The sequence below is a fragment of the Ochlerotatus camptorhynchus genome, unplaced genomic scaffold, assembly GCF_037179485.1.
Source record: "Ochlerotatus camptorhynchus isolate MF236.1 unplaced genomic scaffold, CSIRO-AGI_Acam_v1.1 ptg000017l, whole genome shotgun sequence".
In the NCBI taxonomy this organism is placed as follows: Eukaryota; Metazoa; Arthropoda; class Insecta; order Diptera; family Culicidae; genus Ochlerotatus; species Ochlerotatus camptorhynchus.
Window position 1 is genome coordinate 1833873 of NW_027040509.1, and position 21346 is coordinate 1855218.

General features: G+C 43.0%; 1 protein-coding gene across 1 annotated transcript in view; it reads left to right on the forward strand.

Moving 5' to 3' along the window:
• The window catches only part of LOC135702496 (uncharacterized), a 280096-nt gene that overhangs the window by 199374 nt on the left and 59376 nt on the right, over positions 1-21346 (forward strand). The gene's annotated exons all lie outside the window — the stretch shown is intronic.

A 21346-nucleotide genomic window follows, 5' to 3' on the forward strand; every position in this document is an offset into this window, starting at 1 on the left:
AAAATTTCAGTTTTTGCTCCGATCAACAACCATACGGGGCAATATGAGCACCCTAGTAAAAGTTAACGTTTTGACAGCTTTTCACTAGAATTTTTTTTCCTTGATTTTTTGTCCGTCGATCTTGTTTTTCCGTGCTGTGCACCAATGCCCCCGACGCCATCAACTCATGAACCGGGGACCAACGGCTTTACTTCCCATCCGAAGGAAGGCATGATCAGAGATGTTATGCCTCAGAACATCCCGGCGGCGCTGACTGAGATTGAAACCCAGGCCTTCTGGGGTGAGAGGTTATCACGCTTACACTACACCACCGGCGCCGCTATCACTATAAAATAACATTCAGGAATCATGTAAAATAGAGTTCTTTTAGCAACAGTTACGTGTATTGCTCGCTGTAGAACCAGCGGATCAGTAAAATGTAATATAGTGAATGCAATGCTTGTTTTCTTGACTGCATATCTTATAATATTCTAGAGATTTTGAGCTAATGTTAGATTTCCATTATTATCTTAGACATGTAATTGAATTTTGATACGGTTTTCATGGAGATGCATATTAAAAGCATTTTCAACAAGTATGTAAAAAAAAAAAATTGGATTGAGTTAATAGGTATTATGCTTAAACGAACGGTGGCCCATCTCGTCCCATATGGTCTTCTTGCCCCCATCCCCCCTAATTTGATTTTTACTTTTGTTGAAAGAATGGTAAATACAATAAAAACAATTAAGCAACGATATACGATACATTACGATGATCAATTTAATTTTTAAAGGGTGTCCACGATGAAATTGCCACACACAAAATTGATTCGCAAAATTCGAGTTTTCATCCGATTGCCATCAAATTTTCAGGGATTGAGAAATAACTATTAAACTTCATTTTACCATTTTACTCGTATTTTATTTACAGTCCATACGCAAATGCCCGCACCTTGGCCTTAACCCCGGCCATAAGATTCTGCACAACCTGTGAATCAACCGTTTTTTGCATGTAAACCCATACTTTCTTCAGTTCCTCGACTGTCTTCACTACCTTAGGTCGTTTAAGAAGGTGCTGCTTCATAATCGCCCAGTACTTCTCGATGGGGCGGAGCTCCGGAGTGTTGGGAGGGTTGAACATTTTCGGCACGAAATTGACCTTATTGTCCGCATACCACTTCAGCACGTCCTTGGAGTAGTGGCATGAGGCCAAATCCAGCCAGAAGATTGTTGGGACGTTGTGGGCCTTCAGGAGAGGAATCAACCGCTTCTGGAGGCACTCTTTTATGTACACCTGTCCGTTCATCGTGTCCTGGGTCACGAAAGGTGCACTCCGCTTCCCGCACGTGCAGATGGCTTGCCAAACCAGGAATTTCTTCGCAAATTTGGACATCTTCTGAGTGCGGACATGCTCCGGAACGCTGAGCTTATCCTTGGCCGTGAAAAACAGGTTGCCGGGGATCTGTTTGAAGTCGGCCTTCACATATGTTTCGTCGTCCATGATGCAGCATTCAACTTTCGTCAGCATGTTGAGGTACAACTTCCTGGCACGGGTTTTGGCGGACTTGTTCTGCTTCTCGTCGCGATTAGGGGCCTTTTGTACCTTGAACGTTCGAAGCCCAGCCTTAGTTTTGGCCTTCAGGACAAAACTTCGGCTTAGGTGCAGCTTCTTAGCCACATCCCTAACGGAGGCGTTCGGATTTCGGTTGAAGGCCCCAACTACGCGGTTGTGATTTTTGGTGTTGCACTGAATACTTTTTCCTTCACTTCTGGGCTTCCGATCGGTGGTCAACCGTTCCTCGAACCGCTTAATCACTCGCGACACCGTGGAATTCGCGATTCCCAACGTTTTAGCGATGGAACGATGCGAGAGATCCTTGTTCTCGTGATGAATGCGCAAGATTTTATCACGCACGAGCTGTTCTTTCGACTCCATTTCCGCGAGTTTTGATCACAGGACTTTAAAACTTGCAGGATGTAAATAATGCACTATGAACTAAATCCACCCAAATTTTCATTAAATTCTACCCAACGGTTAAAAAGTTAGAGCAATTTCATAGTGTGGCAATTTCATCGTGGACACCCTTTATGCTCTTCTTGTATGCAAAAGATAAGGCATGTCATTTTCCTAAGAAATAATTAATGATACCATTCTCCTTAGATTTTTATCGAAAAATTGTTCTTGAAAATCTTCGTTTTCGAGTGGTATCTACACCTAACCACCCTTTCCCCATATGGTGGTTTTGCCAGTTACTATTTTCAGATGATTTTGTGTGCCGTTTAGTTATAATCGCAATCATAGTAATTGCAAACCGCGGTCCATAACTTTTAGTTGCACATGGAAGTAGTATGGAATTCTATGTCGACTGAAAAACGATTTAACTATTGCCAGTATAATTCAGCTATACAAATCAATCATCTCTCCTCCTCTAGACTTAAGCCTTTCCGATGCAACACAAATATCGAGATTACAGGGCTTGCAGAATAAACTATTGCGTTAGATTCACTTCCTCAACTTTGATGCTAGACGCCTTACAATGGTTGTCGGTGAAGCAAAGAATTGTATGTTCGATTACGGTGTTCATTTTTAAAGTAGTTAACGGTTTGCTGCCTCGATATTTGTGGGATCGAATTGAAAGAAGAAGTGACTATCATAGATATAATACAAAAAAACGCGGATGAAATAAGAACACCACATTTCTTGACTTGTGCTTCGCAGAATTCATTATTTTTTTAAGGAATAAATGTTTTCAATTCGATGCCTAGACATTAGAGTGATGCCAAATTTGAAATTTTCGCTCCCCAATACTTAAACGATTCCAAATCGGATCCTGACTAACCTCTCAAAATTTGAACCCATTTGGTGAGAGACTGAGATGACACAAACCATTTGAAGTTTGTATCGGAATTACTATGGTAAAACCAAGATTTTTGTTCATGTCTATCTAATAATTCACCATATCGGTCTGCTTCAAAAGCTTTCTATTGTGCTTGTAGGAAATTATCCCAACTACAACTTTGCTTTGGACCACTTTTTGATTAAATGTACTGTAATTTTATATCGGGCATACGACGACCGACCGACCTCTAACTACACCAGACCTGGGCTTCCGGTCGAGTCGGCGCACTTTTCGGTCACTAAGGACACCACTCACTAAATAATTTCCCCTCAAACTATTCACACGAAGTGAAACAAATCAGATACACTGTACTTAATTGGATATAAAACGCCCGATAGTAATTTTTTTCTGCTTTTCAGACTTCGTTCGAGAAACCGCGATCACCGTAAACTAGTGTTTTCTATCCTTGTCTTCACGACTAGCCCCGATCCGCATATCCACATGCCTTATATACCTCCTTCGCTCTCGAACTTCTTCAGCATCTCACTCACTCACTCTCTCCAAATCTTGCAAATAGCCCATTTTCTTTTTCCGACAGATTCAGCAGACGCCAAGTTTGGAGGATCCCCATCGACAGTCTCTCGCCGATTCAGCAGATTCCGTAGCTCACTGATGTCGACGGTTAATATTTCCTCACTACTTTTGGGTTAATTTATTTTGAGAATGGTTCCGACGCCACTTTTGTTAGTAACTCTATCTAGAATGTGTAACCGAAATTAATAGTAAATATTTAAATGGGGCATCCATCGCCTTCTTTTATAAACAAAACTATTAATTTGGTTTGGGGTGTTAGTATGGGTTGATTTTCATATTGATAGTGACATGCTACACTTTACACATTAAATAATAATTTGATATGATTTGCCCACTATTCAGGGTATACAATATCTATATATTTGAACCACTCTCACGTCCATGGACGGTAACCTAACCATTACCCGAGCCTGAGACCCGAAGATTCTACGATCTGCTACATGTTTAGCATTGGAAACGTATCTCATACTCGGTCGACGACAGCACTCGCCTGTGTTAGGTAAACGACCATGGGTATCCATTTATTTGAAAGAAAAGTTGGAGACAACAAAAAAACAGTGTTTATTATTATTTTTGGGCTCATCACGTACCGATTGGAACCCGTTGGTTACAATTTTAGGTGGAAAAAAGGCAAACTAAGAGGTGGACGCCTGAGCGTTTCCACATTTATATCGCTGTGAAGAAACTGTAAACTCTAGAGGGAATTTATATCTGTAACTTTAACCAATTTGGTTTTGTTTTCAAACCTGCACAGTTCGAAAAAGTCGTATGAATTTCTGTACAATATGATGCACATAAATGGAGCGTCACATATTATATAAGTTTACATTATAAATCATGTAAAGTTCTGAGACATTTCATGCAATGCAGCAAATATTGTATACAAAAGCCCATCTTTGTAAACAACATTGTTTACAAGTTGCTCGGTTGCGTTAAATGAAATAGAAGTTTACGTGGATGAATGTTTACATCACAATTCAAATTCAGAATTTTTATCTGTGTGGTTAAATTGTGATATTTAATAATCTTAAAGATAAATCGTCCAGCTCAAACTTTTGTAGGGGTAAAAGGAGCACAGATAAAAATTCTGAATTTTAATACATTCATTCACGTAAACTTGTATTTCATTTTACGCAACTAAGCAACTTGTAAACAATGTTGTTTACAACAATGGGCTTTTGTATACAATATTTGCTGCATTGCATGAAATGTCTCAGAACTTTACATGATTTATAATGTACACTTATATAATATGTGATGCTCCATTTATGTGCATCATATTGAACAGAAATTTACACTACTTTTTCGAACTGTGTGGGGCCATCATCATCATACACTATTGGTACATTTCAAAACACGTATCAGCTTTGAATTTCGTTAAGTTTGTCCCGCTGGATAGATTGACGTGTATTTCTAAAAGCTACTTATAGACGACTTTTTTTAAATTTTTGAACAAGAGCTAAATAACTTAATTTTCAATGTTCCCCCTATTTTATTCTGAAAAAATACTCTTAAATAAGAACGTTAAGAGATTGCGCCTCCCTTAGCACAGTCGGTAATGGCGCAGCTACAAAGCAAGACCATGCTGGAGGTGGCTGGGTTCAATTTCCCGGTCCGGTCTAGGAATTTTTCCGGTTGGAAAATTTCTCGACTTCCCTGGGCATAGAAGTATGATTGGACTTGCCACACAATTATACCGATGCAAAAATGGTACAGGCATCGAAAGCTCTCAATTAATAACTGTGGAAGTGCATCTAGAACACTAACTTGAGAGCACACAATAAGCTAATATGCGATGTGCAATAAGCTTGAAATGCGAAGAAGAAGAAGAGATTGAAAAATTATTCCTTGAAAAAACAGCTTGAAATTGACTTAGCTACAACTTTGCTAAAGATATATTATTAATATTTTTACAAAAATAAGAAAGTTCGTTTGTGAATATCAATTATTTTGAGGACCACCCTAAGGTTGTAAAACCACCAATAGAAGGCACGAAAATTTCACCGAAGACAGCGAACATCTAAATATTAAAACAAATGTTCCAATACTACTTTCCTGCTAAATTCCCATCCTGGGCAAAGAAAATGAAATTTTCAAAAATCGACCATCCGAATAGAAAAAAAAAAGAAAAAATAGCGAAATTGACGATTACTTGTTCTGAAAATAGTAACATCCTACTGAATGCATTAAGCAAGTGACGGACCTCGACTTGGAACAACTCCACCCACACTACCACCGATGTTAACGATAGGCAGTCCATTTTCAAGTGTTTCTCTTTTTGGGATGTTCTCCATCTTCGGGGAGTATGACAAGCGCAACTTCACTTGAAATGCACGCCACCATGCTAGAGGCACTTGGATTGGTGTGGTGCCCATCGAACGAGGGACGAAGGCTGCACGGATGGTGGGACGGAAATGAAAACAAAATAATTACGAACCATTTCAGCAGTCTGGTGGAATAGATTCGGTTTTTTTTTTCTGTGGCTGATTTTTTGGTGCTGACTTAGGGTGGCAGGAGGAATTGTCAATTTCTTAAATATTGTCGATTTCAATCAGGTCGCTTATTTTACCAATGTGGATGTTTTGTCAAGTCCAAAGAACCTTCAGCTTTGGCCCAGTGGACCAAACACAGGTCTTGAAGTCCTGAAGCAAAATATTTATGCGCAGGCTCTGAGGGTATCCAAGTGGTGGTCGGGTGATTTTCAATTTACTCCTGTGTCTCTTTTTGAGTAGTGACCTTCTGAACTATTTCACAAGGAATGTATGCATTGACCAATGTGCGTCACAAACATGTCCAGATAACTCGACTACACTGCCTATAATCACATAGGGTAGAGCACTACTTCGTCGTAATCGCCCATTTCCGTTCTATCGACCAGAAAAGATCAATAATATCAATGATTTCACTGTGCACAAATAAATAATGGGTTTGTTCCGATGCGTTAGTTGATTAACTACTACATCAATCCTGTTAGAGCGCATTGTTTGAATATTTACCCTCATTGTTCTCAAAACAAAAGAAGCGCTACTAGCGAATCTCCTTTTTCTACGTTTACGTAGGACGAAGAAAATCTAATGGCGTTTCAATGCGTTAGGACGGAATTGAAACTCGTAGAACGAATTTAGAATCAAGAAGCAGTGTGAGATTTTAAACTTTTTATCAAATCTAACGGTACGTATGGAAATGTGACTAAATTTAGAAGTCATCTTTGACAGAAATAACATCAAGTCAATTTGTCCCATCCTGCAAAGCTATCGTATATCAGTCCCATCCTGAATTAAATCATCCAGAAGTCAAGTTACAGTTCAAATTTATAAAATATTTACATGGAAATAGAACTTCTTAACCTCAACTGCCGTTTTTTCCATGTCTACTTTTTCCAAATGGGGCTGATATGCGAATAGCGGCAGTGCATGTCTAGAAGATTCCTAGGTCTAGTGCGGAAACATCATGTGAGAAAATAATTCCAAAACTACCCCAGAAAGCGTACCTGAAATCATCAGACCCCGTCACCGAATTTCCCCAATTTAGCCCGGATGCTCCTTGGAATAACTCTTCCGGTCTGACTCAGTTCCAACATTCACCGATCCTACTCTATCCAACACTATATACGAAACGACATCAACAGCAGTTCCAAAAGCAGTCCGCAGTTGCAACAGACTATAGACCATGGAAGCTGTGGTCCTCATCCGGCAAGCAGGTCGCAATAAAACTACAACCGCACAACCCGTACCACCCTCCCCCCCCCCCCCGTCCGTCTCTGCATCTCGCACATCTTTTGCCTGCACCGTAAAAGTGCTCCAAATAATAGGGAAAGTAATAAAATTAAAGAAACATGCTTCCATAAATTCAACTGCTCATTAAGATATACAACACAGCAGAGAGGCAGTCAGTAGTCTGCTGTTGGTTTGCATCACTTACAGAACGAGTGCAAGGAAAAATCTGAGCTTGTGAAAACCTACGTGGAAATATGGTTCCTAGTTGTTGGTTTGAAGGAAGGAGAAAAAAATTCGGAAATACTCGCTTCCAGTTAATTTGTGGCTTTTGAGTGAAGCTGCAATTCCGGTCGACCATCCTCTGGCGGTTGTGAAAATTATAAAATTCGATTTTTTCTCACTTCATCGCCCCGCCACACAGGCGCGAATGGTTGATGATTTATGGTGATGTGAAAAATTATTATAATAAACGATGTTTGGCGTGATTTTGATGCCCGGCGTAATGAAGCGTGAATAATGACACTTTTATGTACGGTTGGTGAACTGGAAAAAAGGATCTCCCCTTCTTCAGCCCCGAGTGGACGGTCAGGGTGGAAATATTTTGGCTCCCAGCCATTCATTTCGATGCCCGGGGCAGTTCGGACGATCGCTATTTGGCAGTGTGTGTGGGTGGCTGTGTTGGACATGTTGTTCCCCATTCATTGCTTCGTCCCTTAGCCTTGCTGGACCCACTCTGGGAGCAGCCGGGATGCTAACTCGGCGAATGAGTGGCAGGCAAATTAAATCGCTCTTTTGTTATTATCGTCCTCGAGCTTTTAGTCGATTCCGGGTCCTAGCTGTAGGTGGTGGGTGGTAAACACTGTCGTCTGTTTGGAATCGTTTGAATGCGTGGCTTGAAAGCTACTTTCCAGTGCCTTTTCGAGCGTAAATGATCGCATTTAGAGTAACAATATGCGGAAGATTATTGCGTGTGACCCTGTCAAAGCTGATAAATGGGTGAGTGCAAATTGAATGGGATTCTTGGGGTGATCTTCGTTGGAAATTTACATAAAATTTGAATACGACCGTTTCTATCAACGTGGCAGTATTTTTCTAGTTCTGACACGTCAGAAAAAAAGAAAAAGATATAAACAATCTAAGTCAAATTTTTTGCCGTTACGAGATATATCTTTTTTACACTTTAATTTTCATCAGATAGGGGAATTTACGTATTCTCGGCAACCTAAGCAGCGACCTTCTTTCTATAGCCTTTTTCTCTAAGGAACGCACACATATGCAGTATTGGTTTGTTTACAATCTATTGCTGCCAGCTGCTCTAACAATTTCAGTCGAAAGAATTGTCAAAAACTCTTTTGAAACGCTTTTACAAAGCTCCAATCTTCTCTAGTGAGAGCAAGTATTGTCGGCAACCAGTTTTTCTTCGGCAACCGTTCCATTTGAACTGCATGTATTTGCATGGGTTTTGAACCATGTACCTTCCTTCCGATCACCAAGCCGCTTGTCTTGCCATCTGAGCTATCCTAAAATACATCATATGGGCTGGTCAATATTCAATAACAGCTTTCTTGAAACTGAATACCTATCAACACTCTCGTTCGTCCCAAGGTCCAGTGGAAATCATTAATTCATTCATCGTTGTTTTACATGAGACCAATTCTACCAATTTCCAAGGAAAGGATGCTGGGCTATGTATAAAACTAAATCAATGAATTTGTTGTCGTTATGTGATCTATGTGATCGATGTTTACGATTTTGAACACAAATAAAAAAAGTGTTGAGCTTGGGATTCAATTCAAGACCTTCTACTTGGAAAGCGGAAACGGTAACCACTACACTCTACTGATTTCGTCTTGTTGCCAGACTGAACCAGTGTTGTCGAATAATGAATCTAATACGTCGTTTATAAAGCATTTACCACACGGGAAAAAAACCGATTTCCGAAATGAGAAAAATTACTCATGATTTCATGAACACACTATGACTAATATTCATGATATCATGAGCAACCTTTGCGTAACGCAGCAAACATGCCCAAAATCATGAATCATCCGAGTTGAAATCATGAGCCTAAATTCATAGATTTATCTTTTAACCAAAAAAGTAGAAGGGTCTGTGCCTAGGGGCACGAACGGAAGCTTGACGTAGGACCGCTAGTGGACGGAATAAATGTGAAGAGCATTTAGTTCTTTTAATTGATCAATTATCTATTATCTCAACTCTTTCCGTTTTTGAATTGTAGGCGTACCAGATTTGTAGTAATTTTATTCAAAGAGAAAGTTGATTGAGAAAATCAATCAAAATCACTTGAACCCCTGCTTCCAAGTTTGGTTACAAGATTACAACTCTGGAGAGCATTTTGTGTCGTTGTTGGGGGCTTGTGGTTATGAATATGGACAAACAAGCACAGAGAAATTCTATTCCAACTCTTTACTGATGTAAGCTTGATGGCCTTTAAAAGGGCCGTTTTATTGAAGAGGACATCCATGGCCACTTACGCTTGGCGTGTTTAGTGTGGGTGACAGCATCACGGACCTCATTTTCCAGAAACACCTTCAGCACACCTCGTATATCCAGAAATACGTTTGACACCACCACGGCGAGCCAGACGACCGATGGCGGTTATCTCGAAGGACTTTGCGATGACGCTTGGCGCCTCCTGTACCAGACCTTTTCCTCCTTTGTCACAACCAGTCAATTGTTGCTTGTTAGGTGTAAAGGAGTGGACTAGCCACCACCTTCCTACTGCTGCTATTGCTGTTCACCACGCCGTCCGAAGCGAAAATGAGCTAATGCCATTTTAGTTTAAATGATCTTTATTTCAGTTTAACTTGGACGATTACCATATAATTTTTTTTACTAAGTGATTTAATTGCTTTCTTCATCTTTAGGTATGGGCAAAATTCAAAATTTGTTTTACAGAATTAGTCCTAGACTTAGTACACGGTCGACCACCTTGGTGGGATTGGTTTGTTTTGTTTTTAGAATTTGAAGAGAAACTACTTAATACTACTATTGACAGCTTAAAACTAACCTACTCTACTATATACACTTAACCTACTATGTACAAATTGCTTATTAAAGCATGTTCAGAAAGATTGCATTTTTGAATAAATTTGGTTGTCATATCATCAATTTTGGAATCTACTTTGGGAATTTCTGCCTCTTGATGGAGGTCTGCTATTCTTGTGTCGAATGGACGATCTAGGATCATCCTCAACACTCTATTCTGTGCAACCTGGATTTTGTTCCTGTGGGTCTGAGCGCACGATTCCCACACCGGGGCGGCATAGAAGATCGCGGGGGCTATGATCTGTTTGTAAACAGCCAGTTTGTTTTGCCTTGAGAGGCGGGATCTGCGGCAAATGAGCGGATACAAACACCTAACCAAGGCGGAGCACTTAACTAGGGTTTTCTCTATGTGCGAGCGGAACAGGAGCTTCTCACCGAACAACATCCCGAGATAAGTAACATCAGTGGACCACTCGACCCTTGTACCATCCATTATTACGGTACAGGAGGGAGACGGTTTAAGTTTTAATGATTGTCTGTGAAGGAACATGATCGCTTGGGTTTTCGAGGCGTTGATTTTGATTTTCCACGTGGTGGCATAATCAGTAAAGGTGTCAACCCAGACAACCAGAAGTCGTATAACAATGTACAGACAGTATCGTAAATTGGTACAGTTTAAGTCAAAATCGCATATAAGAATGACATACCTCGCATTACGTTTAAGTTAAATCGTATAGAATGCAAATTTCCGACTTATATGCGATGAATCATCTTTCTGTCGTACTGTATCACAAATTAAATCGGAATACATCGTAAGACTTTTCAGAATGAATATGTTATTACAGATTAAATCGTTTATGATGTTAAATCAACTCGTTTAAAATTAAATTGAAATATGCACGTATATGGCCTCCACTTTTGTACGTATAAGGCATATCTTTGCATTCTATACGAGTTGTTTGTTTGCATATATGTTTGTATATCACGAAAACAACTTTGAATATACGTGCATTCTGGTTGTCTGGGAAGGCATCGTTGGAGCTTGTTCGTAATTTCACGAGGCATCCTACCCTTGACGGCTATCGCGGTGTCATCTGCGAACAGAAAGAACACGCAACCGTATCCTAGAGGAGGGATGTCTGACGTGTAGATGCTGTAAAGCAGTGGTCCCAGCAGACTCCCTTGCGGAACACCTGCTGGGATCGGAAATTGTCCCGAAAGGGAACTATTCAACGACACCCTGAACGACCTTTGCTGGAGATAGTTACGGGTGATTTTCACAAGGTATGGTGGAAAGTTGGAGTTACAAAGCTTGTATATAAGTCCGTCGTGCCAGACATTGTCAAACGCCTTTTCGACGTCTAACAAGGCCATGGCTGTGGACTTGGATACAGCTTTGTTACTTCGGATGTTATTCATCACCCGCACTAGCTGATGATTGGTGGAATGCCCCTTGCGGAACCCGAACTGTTCCGGAAGAAGAATGTCATGTTCCTCCACAAACTTGTTTAGTCGGCTGAGGATCAATTTTTCGAACAGCTTGCTCAGCGCTGAGAGCAGGCTAATCGGTCTGTAGCTTGACGGTAGTGAAGGGTCTTTCCCAGGTTTGCGGATCGGGATGATTTTTGCCACCTTCCAGATGCTTGGAAAGTAGTGCAGCTCCAAGCATCTGTTGAGGATGGCAGCCAGCAGCGAGTGCACCCTCGCGCTGAGATTTTTCAACTCTAGGTTGAATATTCCGTCAAACCCGGGAGCCTTCATGTTTTTACTATATTTCAGCGCTGAGCAAATTTGTTCCTCTATAATCCGTTCTTCTGGAGGTACGGCACAAGGGGAGGTATCTAACGTCTGGACGCACTGCACAACCTGGTTCTCGAGTGGACTTGGGATTGTAGAGCCAAGCAAATGCGACTGGGCAATGTGCTCCCCAATTGCATTGGCCTTCTCTTCGTTGGTGATAAGCCGTTCGTCATTGACTCTAAGTGGTGGAATGGGCTTGGGGTGAGACTTCAGCACCTTGGCAACCTTCCAGAATGGTCTGGAACGGTCGTCCAGGTTCTGAACGAGCCGCCCGAAACTCTCGTTCCGGATTGAGATCATTCTGGAAGCGATCTGCCGATTCAGATCGACCATTTCGCATTTACACTGCAGATCCCCAGTCCGCTGAAACTGGCGTCTACGAACATTTCTGAGCCGAATCAAGAGTTTGGTGTGGGAATCAATTGCTTGAAACTTACCCCTCACAGGAACTCGTCGAACGCACTCTTCGTCAGCCATGGATATGGCTTGATGGAGACCCTCCAGGGCCCGGTCGATGTCCTCCACTGTGTCGAGCGGTGGGTTGTCGTCGATGTGGCGGTCGACCACGCGTCGAAACTGGACCCAGTTGACTCGATGGTAGTCCTTCCGCTGGCACGGTGCAGGGGCCACGTTGTAGCCCAGCTCGGTCAGCACCGGTTGGTGGTCCGAACTCAGGTCGTTGACGGCAACCGGCTTGGCTAATCTGGTGTTTGCCAAGAACAGGTCCAGCGTCGATGGGTTGCCCGTCGGTGATGTGAAGGTTGGTTCGTCCGGAAACCAGACGGAATAGAGACCATGCTGGGAATGGTCGAATAGCAGGCGGCCGTTCTGGTTCTGCTGGTAGTTCCGCCAGGCCTCGTGCCGGGCGTTCAGGTCCCCTCCGATTACGAAGCGGGCATTGGTGCGGGTTATGATGGCAAGGTCGTTCTTGAACTGCTGTGCTGTACCATTGCTAACGGTACATTGCCGGGGGCAGTAGACAACGATGAACCGGACGTTTCCGGTCGATGTTTCCACCTCAACGCCGACGGCCTCGATGATGGAAGTGCGGTAGTGGGGTAGGGTGCAGTACTTGATGCCTTTCTTGATGATGACCGCGACACCGCCCCCCCTGGAGCTGGTGCGATCAAGCCGGACAATGCTGTGGTCGGGCAGCCAGAAGCTGTCACCGGTCTTGAGGTGGGTCTCGGTGAGAAGGCCCACGTCGATGTCGTGCTTGCGGAGGAAGTCTGCAAGCTCAATGTTTTTCGCCCCTACGGAGCGAGCGTTCCAGTTGGCAATCTTTATGGGTTCACGGTCCATAATTAGCGACGAAGGAGATGATAGCTTGGAGCTGTTGTGTTCTTGTTGCGCAGGTGCGCTTGATGATGATGGCCTGGGCCAACAGTGTGACGATCTCATCCGTTGACAGCGGAGAATCGTCTGTAGCTTCACCGGTTGTACCGGCCAATCCCGGAGCAGGGGGATCCGTCGATGGCCCGGAGGCTTGACCGGGTACTGCAGCGGCAGCCAACTGGGCAGCAGCCAACTGTTGGTTGAGCGGGAGCGGCGGCAACACTGGAATTGGCCGTGATTGGACCGGTGATAACGGAGGAAAGTTCTGCGCGTTGTTTTCTGGAACCTTCTTGCGACCGGGCTGGCTGTTGGACGAGGCCTTCTTCCGGATCTCGGCGTATTCGGCCCGCTTCGGACAGGCCTTACTCGTGGCCTTGTGGGCGGCACCGCAGTTGGCGCATGTGGGAGTGGCTTCCTCGATGCTGTCGCAGTTGTCGATCTTGTGGTTTTTGCCGCATTTGATGCAGCGGCTGGCCATGCGGCAATTCCTGGTGCCGTGCCCGAACAATAGGCAGTTCGAGCACTGAGTGACGCCACGGTGGGTCGGCTTATACCGCTCCCACTTCACTACGATGTGGAACAGTGTGCGTGTCGTCTGGAGATCCTTCACGGTTGTGGAGTTCTTCTCCAGATGGACCAGGTAGAGCTGGTCACGATACTTGATGGCCTTGCTGCGGGTCATCTTGTGGACTTCGACCGGCTTGAGGCCGTTCGCCTTAATCGCGTCCATTAAGGTGGTGGTGTCCATGTCGTGGAGCCCGCGCAGCACCACTTTCAGCGGCTTGGTGGCCTCGATGTCGTGGGAGAAGTACTCCAGCTTCATCCTGTCTAAGAGGGCCTGAACTGCGTTGAAGTGTTTTTCGGCCGGGACCATCAGTTTGTAGCCTTCCGTGCACCGTTGAATGGTGCAGCGAAGGCCCTGCTTAATGTAGAAATCCAGCTGCTCCCATAGCCCGGGAGGGAAGCCCTTCACATAGAAGGGTGGCAACTTAACTTTTTTCGGCACCGTCTCAGGGTCCGACTGCGGCTGGGCTCCGTTCTGCAGGGCCGAGAACGGATTGTTGCTCAGCAGTTTTTTTGCTGCTGATGCGGTGGCGCTGCTGTCTTCAGGTCTGGGTCGTTTAGTTCCGGGAGGCCCCGGCTGCGGGTCCGCAACGCCTGTCGGGATGGGCAATGGGGTTTTCTTCTGCTTCTTCTGGGCTGGCTCGGTGGTCGCGCCGTCTCCTGGGAGAGTCTGTTTTCCCGGTAAACCGGCACTCGCGTTACCGCGCGATTTCTTACCCATGGCTGGGTCAGCGAGAGCGTCACTATACAACGCGGAGCTAATTCGACTTGCGAACGAACGAACGAAACTAGAGAGAATTCAAATCGACTGAACTGCTCAACAGTCTGGCAGCGAATGAACTGATGAGCTAATGCCATACAGCAGCGCTCTTTTATATCTTTTCAGGTTAAAGCAGAATGATGTGCAACCAAGTGGTATAAAAGCTACAAAGACTCCTCCCATTATGAATAGTTTGCTAAAGTAGCGACACTGGCTCTTTTCCTTTTGCATACACCTCGAATGAGAACGACCCACATTTGAGTTTAGTTCACTCATAATCGCCAAAAGTGCAGGAACTCAGCGATGAGTAAATTTGTCTCATGGTTTCCTGTGGAAAACCTAAAAAATCTGCCAGAAAATGAGGAAATCGACGAAAATTTTATTCAGTCTCGGAGTAGTACCAATAGACTGAGTGAATCCAATCTTTACTTTCCTCAAATTCGGGAATTTTTCCCTGGAAAATCCTGGATAAACCTGGGAAAACATGAGGCAAATTTACTCATCGCTGAGTTCCTGCACTTTATTTCTTATTTCTGAGATAACTAAACTCAAATTTGGGTCGATCTCATTCGCCGTGATATCACCTTGAAAGATATCGGCACCGGTGGTTAGCGTGATTACCTCTCACCCTAGCAGGCCTGGGTCCAATCTCAGTCGGCGCCACCGGCATGTTCTAAGGCATAAAATCTCTGATCACGCCTTCCTTCGGGAACTAAAGCCGTTGGTCCCCGGTTGAGTTGATGGGTCGATTGGTAGGGTCCAGGTGTGGGAGCTGCCTCCTTGGCGTCGGTAGCATTGGAGCTCAGTGCGGAAAACAAATCTCGCGTCCCTTTTCAATAGGTCCTATCTACATTGTTCGATTCTCTTCATAGACTCTCTTTCGTAAATAACTCGGCTTCACAAATGTTTCCTGCCGTCTTCGTCGAATAAGATGCTAGATTGTTGCTTCTTCCATTGAAAATATCTGGCCGCGGCGATTCAAAGTTGATCAAGGTTGATCAAAATAATTGGTACCCCTGCTTCCAGTTTGATTACATGATCATTTTGTGTGGTCATTGGCTCTGAATATGGACAAACAGGCAGATGAATTCTATTCCTACTCTTTACTGTAATAAGCTTAGTGGCCCTGAAAAGAGCCATTTTGTTGCCAAGGTTGATGATGATTTAACCTCCGAAACCAAAGAGAGTGCGTCTCTGTCACTTCAAAACGTAGATGACATCCATGGCCGCTTACGCTTGGCGTGTTTAGTGTAGGTGACAGCATCACGGATCTCATTTTCAGGAACACCTTCAGCACTCCTCGTAAATCAGACCGAAGATACGTCAGACACCGCCACGGCGAGCCAGACGACGGATGGTGGTTATCTCGAAGAATTTGCGTTTGGTTCTGAATATGGCGATGAGTGTGCAAAATATTACGCAATTCCATCCTCCCTATTCACACGCGCCCAAGGATCGGAGGCGACTGCCACTTCGACTTGTTTCATCTACTTACTACTCTCTGACGACTGTGCTGGGGAAGCAGCATATGCATGTAGGTAATTGGTGGATTTGTTAGTTAATTCGACGCTCTTGGACAATGCTAGACATTTACCAGTTTTTCAATAGTTTCTTGTTGAAAATCAACATTCAAAAGAATTGTTATCGATGCGTAGTCATATTTCTGATCGATTGGTGATAACATTATTGAAATTGGACCAGGGGCAGTTGAGTTATTAACGTTCAAAATCTTTCCTAATTTGTTACATGTTTCATTTTCGGTTTTCACAAAGGTACCCCCATATAGAAATCAAAGACGTAGTCCTACGTCAAAATGTAAAAAGAATAAAATAAAGAATTAGGCTGGAAAGAACCTTGAGATCATTAAACCCACACTTTTACCACTAGACTATTAGTACTTGTATAAGATGAAAGACAGAAGGTGTATAAGAGATACCTATGTAGTGTGGCTTATGAACACTGTTTGCCAAGTACGTGTAACGCTTGTAGCGGTCTTGATTCCACTGCATTATGAAGTCATGAATTTCCATGACAAAATCATGAATCATTGTTACGATTTCATGGGATGGCAAGTTTTTTAATTTCATGATTTTTTATTCATGAAAATGGAATCGGATTTGTTTCCGTGCAGGTATGCAATTTAAACCCGTCTGGAGAATGTGATGCAAGCCCGCCGCATATTGAGCGACGGGCAGAAATGCTCAAACTCAGATCGAAACATCTTTCAAGCCACTCTCGCGCCGGGAAGCTGATCAGCTTCGACCTCGATCATGCTTTCGATCGGGTCCGGCACTCTTTCCTCTTCGGGACCATGCGCTCGCTTGGTTTCAACCAGCATCTCATCACTCTGCTCTCCCAGATTGCAAGTCGCTCCACCTCTCGCCTGCTCGTGAATGGGCACCTCTCACGGCCGATCGACATCTAACGCTCGGTGCGGCAGGGGGACCCGTTGTCCATGCACCTCTTCGTGCTGTACCTCCATCCACTGATATGCAGACTCGAACAAGCGTGCGGGAATGATGTGCTGGTTGCGTATGCCGACTATATCAGTGTAATCGTCACAACAGCAGCACAAATCGAAGCAATGAATATACTGTTCACCCGTTTCGAGGAGCTGCTAGCGCCAAGCTGAATGTGGGGAAAACTGTTGCCATTGATGTTGGTTTTTGCGAGGGAAACCGCATCGACATCCCATGGCTACGCACGGCCAACACGGTGAAGATCCTTGGCGTGATTTTCGTCAACTCGATCCGGCTGATGACGACCATAAACTGGGATGCAGTGGTTAGCAAATTTGCGCAACTGATATGGCTCCAATCAACGCGGATTTTGACTCTGCATCAGAAAGTGGCTTTGCTGAATACGTTCGGCACCTCCAGGATCTGGTATCTTTCATCAATTCTACCACCATTCAGTGTACACATGGCGAAAATTACATCGAGGATGGGCACCTTCCTCTGGAGTGGGATGATCGCTCGCGTTCCGATGGCACAATTAGCGCGAAACCGCGAACATGGTGGACTAAAGCTGCAACTTCCGGCGTATAATTGCAAGTCGCTCGCTATCAACCGGCACTTGAAAGAGATCGAATCCCTTCCCCACTATAAATCCCTTCTTCTGCAAAATCCCCGCCCAGCAATAACAATAGACCTCCCCGACCTGAAACTGATCCTCTCAAACTTATCCCAAATTCCCCCTCAGATTCGACAAAACCCCTCCGCCGATCAAATCCACCAGCATTTCGTGGCACAGACGGAGCAGCCCCGGGTGGAACGAAACTGTCCGACAAACGACTGGCCATGCACGTGGCGAAATATTGGACCCAAGAATCTTTCATCGGAACAGAAAAGCAGGCTGTACGTTGCAGTTAACGAAAAAGTTGAGCACCGAAAACTTTGGCTTGTGATGCGGAGAGTTGACAGCGAGTATTGCTTACACTGCACCAACCAAGCAATAGAAACACTAGAACACAAATTTTGTACCTGCACTCGAGTTGTTCCAGCTTGGGAAATCCTGCAGCGGACAATAGCTACTGTTCTCAATGGGTGGAGACGGCTGTCGTTCGAGGAGCTAATCAGACCGGCTTTGAAGAGAATCAACAGAACAAACAAACTAACAATATTAAAATTGTTTGTAAAGTACATTAGCTATATAAGTAGTTGTAATGGAGTGATAAATTTACAAGCACTGGAGTTCGAACTCAATTTTGATAGTTAAAGAATAATGAATGTGATACATTCTTTGACAATAAAACCAAATTAAAAAAAAAAAAAAATGTAAACATGGGCACATAGTGGTATAAGAGCTATTTTGCTGACCTTTATACAGCAATATTGTAAAGCAAAGCAATGAAATCTAATAATGAAATTAGAAACATTTATAAGACGTTTAATAAAGTATTTTATTAAATCAGTTGAAAACAGTAAAATTAAAGCGTCAATGTATGTGCAAATTACACTTACTCAGTTTGTTATTTGATCACACTTTTTGTTCTGAATCAGGATACCAGTCAACGTTAATAAGTGGAATAAATGGGCATCTATCCAACACAATGAGTTTTTTTCAGCACATACACTGTTATGCAGCATTGTTTCAATATGTATGCTTATTTGTGACTTTGAATTGTTTGTTCGGAAATTGGGTCCTGCTTAGCCTCCCAACATTTGAACTACTTTAGTAAGAAACTGACTTGGCACAAATCATTTAAAGTTTATATGGGAATTACTATGGAAAAACTTATGTTTTTGTTCATATCTATCTAACAATTCACCACATAACTATGCTTTTAAAAATTATAGCTGTGATTGTAGAAAATTTTCTCAGCTACAACTTTGTTCAAAACTTTTCAATCACATGTAAAGAACAAAAGTTATTAATGATTCAAGTCACTGATGTCTTATAATTATGCTCAATCAACTGTTCAGCAGGCAACATTGGTGTTTTTGGGGCGTATAATAAAGTACAAAAATCATGGCTACTATGTCACTCTGCAGAATACAGTGTTGCCCACAAAACAGCTGCTTAATCATGCCATAAGATTATCTATCTCTTAAACAATTAATAACTGTTTGGCTTGACGCTTGGCTGAAAAACTATTTTCGGCAAAGTTGTAGTTGAGAAATTTTCCCATGAGAATAACAAAATAACTTGTTAACAGTACAATTTGGAAAAAAGGTTACAAGACAGTGAACAAAAAGTTTGGTTTTCCTATAGTAATTCCCATATAAACTTCAAATGGTTTGTGCCAAGTCAGTTTCTTTTCAAATGAGTTTAAATTTTGGGAGGCTAATCAAGACCCGAGTTGTAACTGTTTGAGCACTGTGGAGCGAACAAATTTTGCATCAGTCTAGTGTCCATAACTTAATTTTTTTTATATCTTTTGGAATTATTGCTTGAAATTACTATTAACATTTACTTTGTTTATTTTTAATTTCTATCAGTAGTGCCGTTGCCGTGCTACATTTTTTGAACAATTCAAAGACGCAATTTAAAAAAAAATAAAAGATCTCAATGGTTAAATTTTAGTAAGGATGTGAATCATTGCCCATAACAAACAATTTTGCAAAGTTTCGTGAAAACTGGAGAAGGTCGAGATCTGATTCGTCATTTGGTGCGGAACTGCTCTAGCATGTCTTCAACCGCGTTTGTTGCAACAAAGTTTGCTAACAATATCGCATCGCATTCTTTTCATCGTTCGGATCAAACTATATTGCAGAGGGAGTTTAACGTTGTAGTCATCACGGGCGTTTTGTCTTTGTTTGCTGGTTGGATTTCCTGACTTACAGCTTCAGTCTTCTACTGTTCAATATCTATCCAATATCTATCGTCAATTAAATTCCATCGATACAGGCATAAGAAAATCCTTTCAAGAGAATTGCTGGTCACAAAATTGGATAATCCTCGATGGACAAATTTCCATCATTCGCATCGAAAGGGTCACGCTACATGCTACGCAAATAAGAGCTTTACATGACTTCACACCTCTTCAAATACCATCGCACCGTTGTTGCGTCGGCGTCGTTATCAGCGATAAATTATTCGCACCATCGGGCGGCGCGGCTCTCATCTCATCTCTCACACTCACACACCACCGGGGAGTGACTCGCGTAATCGCGGCAAATTATTCCACGTACCATCACCATCCGTCGTCGGTCCGTCGGTCGCTCGTCGTGTGTGACCACCAATAATGCCAGCGCTAGGCGTCCATCCACTTCACGGTCGCGAATCTTGAACGTCACGAATGGGAACAAACACGATGGGCCTAATGGGAAGGTCCAACCACATGCAACTGCACAGTTGCGACGCATCATTTCGCTAGTTTCCAGTGTCATCAACAGGATCATGACCAGAAGAGTAATGCCCGGTGTACCTACTCTTTTGAATAGGATGGAACATGCTCTGCTTTGTTCTAACGGAATGTGCAAAAAAGCCCACGGTATAACAATATTTCAAGACCGGAGGAGCCACTCGGAGACTCACGTTCAACACACTCCCTCTGATGTAGCGAATAATGCTTATCCCGTATCCCAGCGTTTCATGTCTCTCGGCGCAGCTGACAATCCATTCCAACTGACACGGTTTGTATGTGCATTATACGGGTGATGATGGCAGCGCTGGAGGCGGGGGAGATTTGTATAATTTTGTCTACAGCCGAAATCTGTAATGCAATAAATATTTCGCCCCTTAATTTGACAGCGCTAATGTCGTAAGCACACTGATTTATTTGCCCACTGAACGTATCCCTGCTATGGGGGTGTATTTCCAAACCGAAAAGTGTGTAGATGCAATTCTATCAAGAACATGGAATGGAACTGGGGTACCGAATCCGACAAATCTGTTTGTAATGGATCTGTTTGATAGGATGAAATATAGTGTTGTTGAAAGTTTTATGGTCTTTGCATGAACAACATAACTTGCTTTGAATGATTTATCTATGATCGTTCTTGTGCTACCTAGCTTTGACGAGCTTAAACGAGCTTTCACCTGCTCTCAACTTGGTGTTCTTCAACACTGTGGCATGCTCAGTCGAGAAAATTTCCAAAACCGAAAGATTCCCTCGACTCACTACCTCCGGTTTGGTAATACCGCACCTTTACTGACTAGACTAGCCTTTCTATGATGATATCTTTAATCTTTTTATTATAAATTTCAAATAACGACTAATATTTTTTTATCATAAAAGCCTGATTTATCACACCTAAATCTTTAATTTAAGACTAATCTCATACTCAATGGCAAACCCTCTGATCA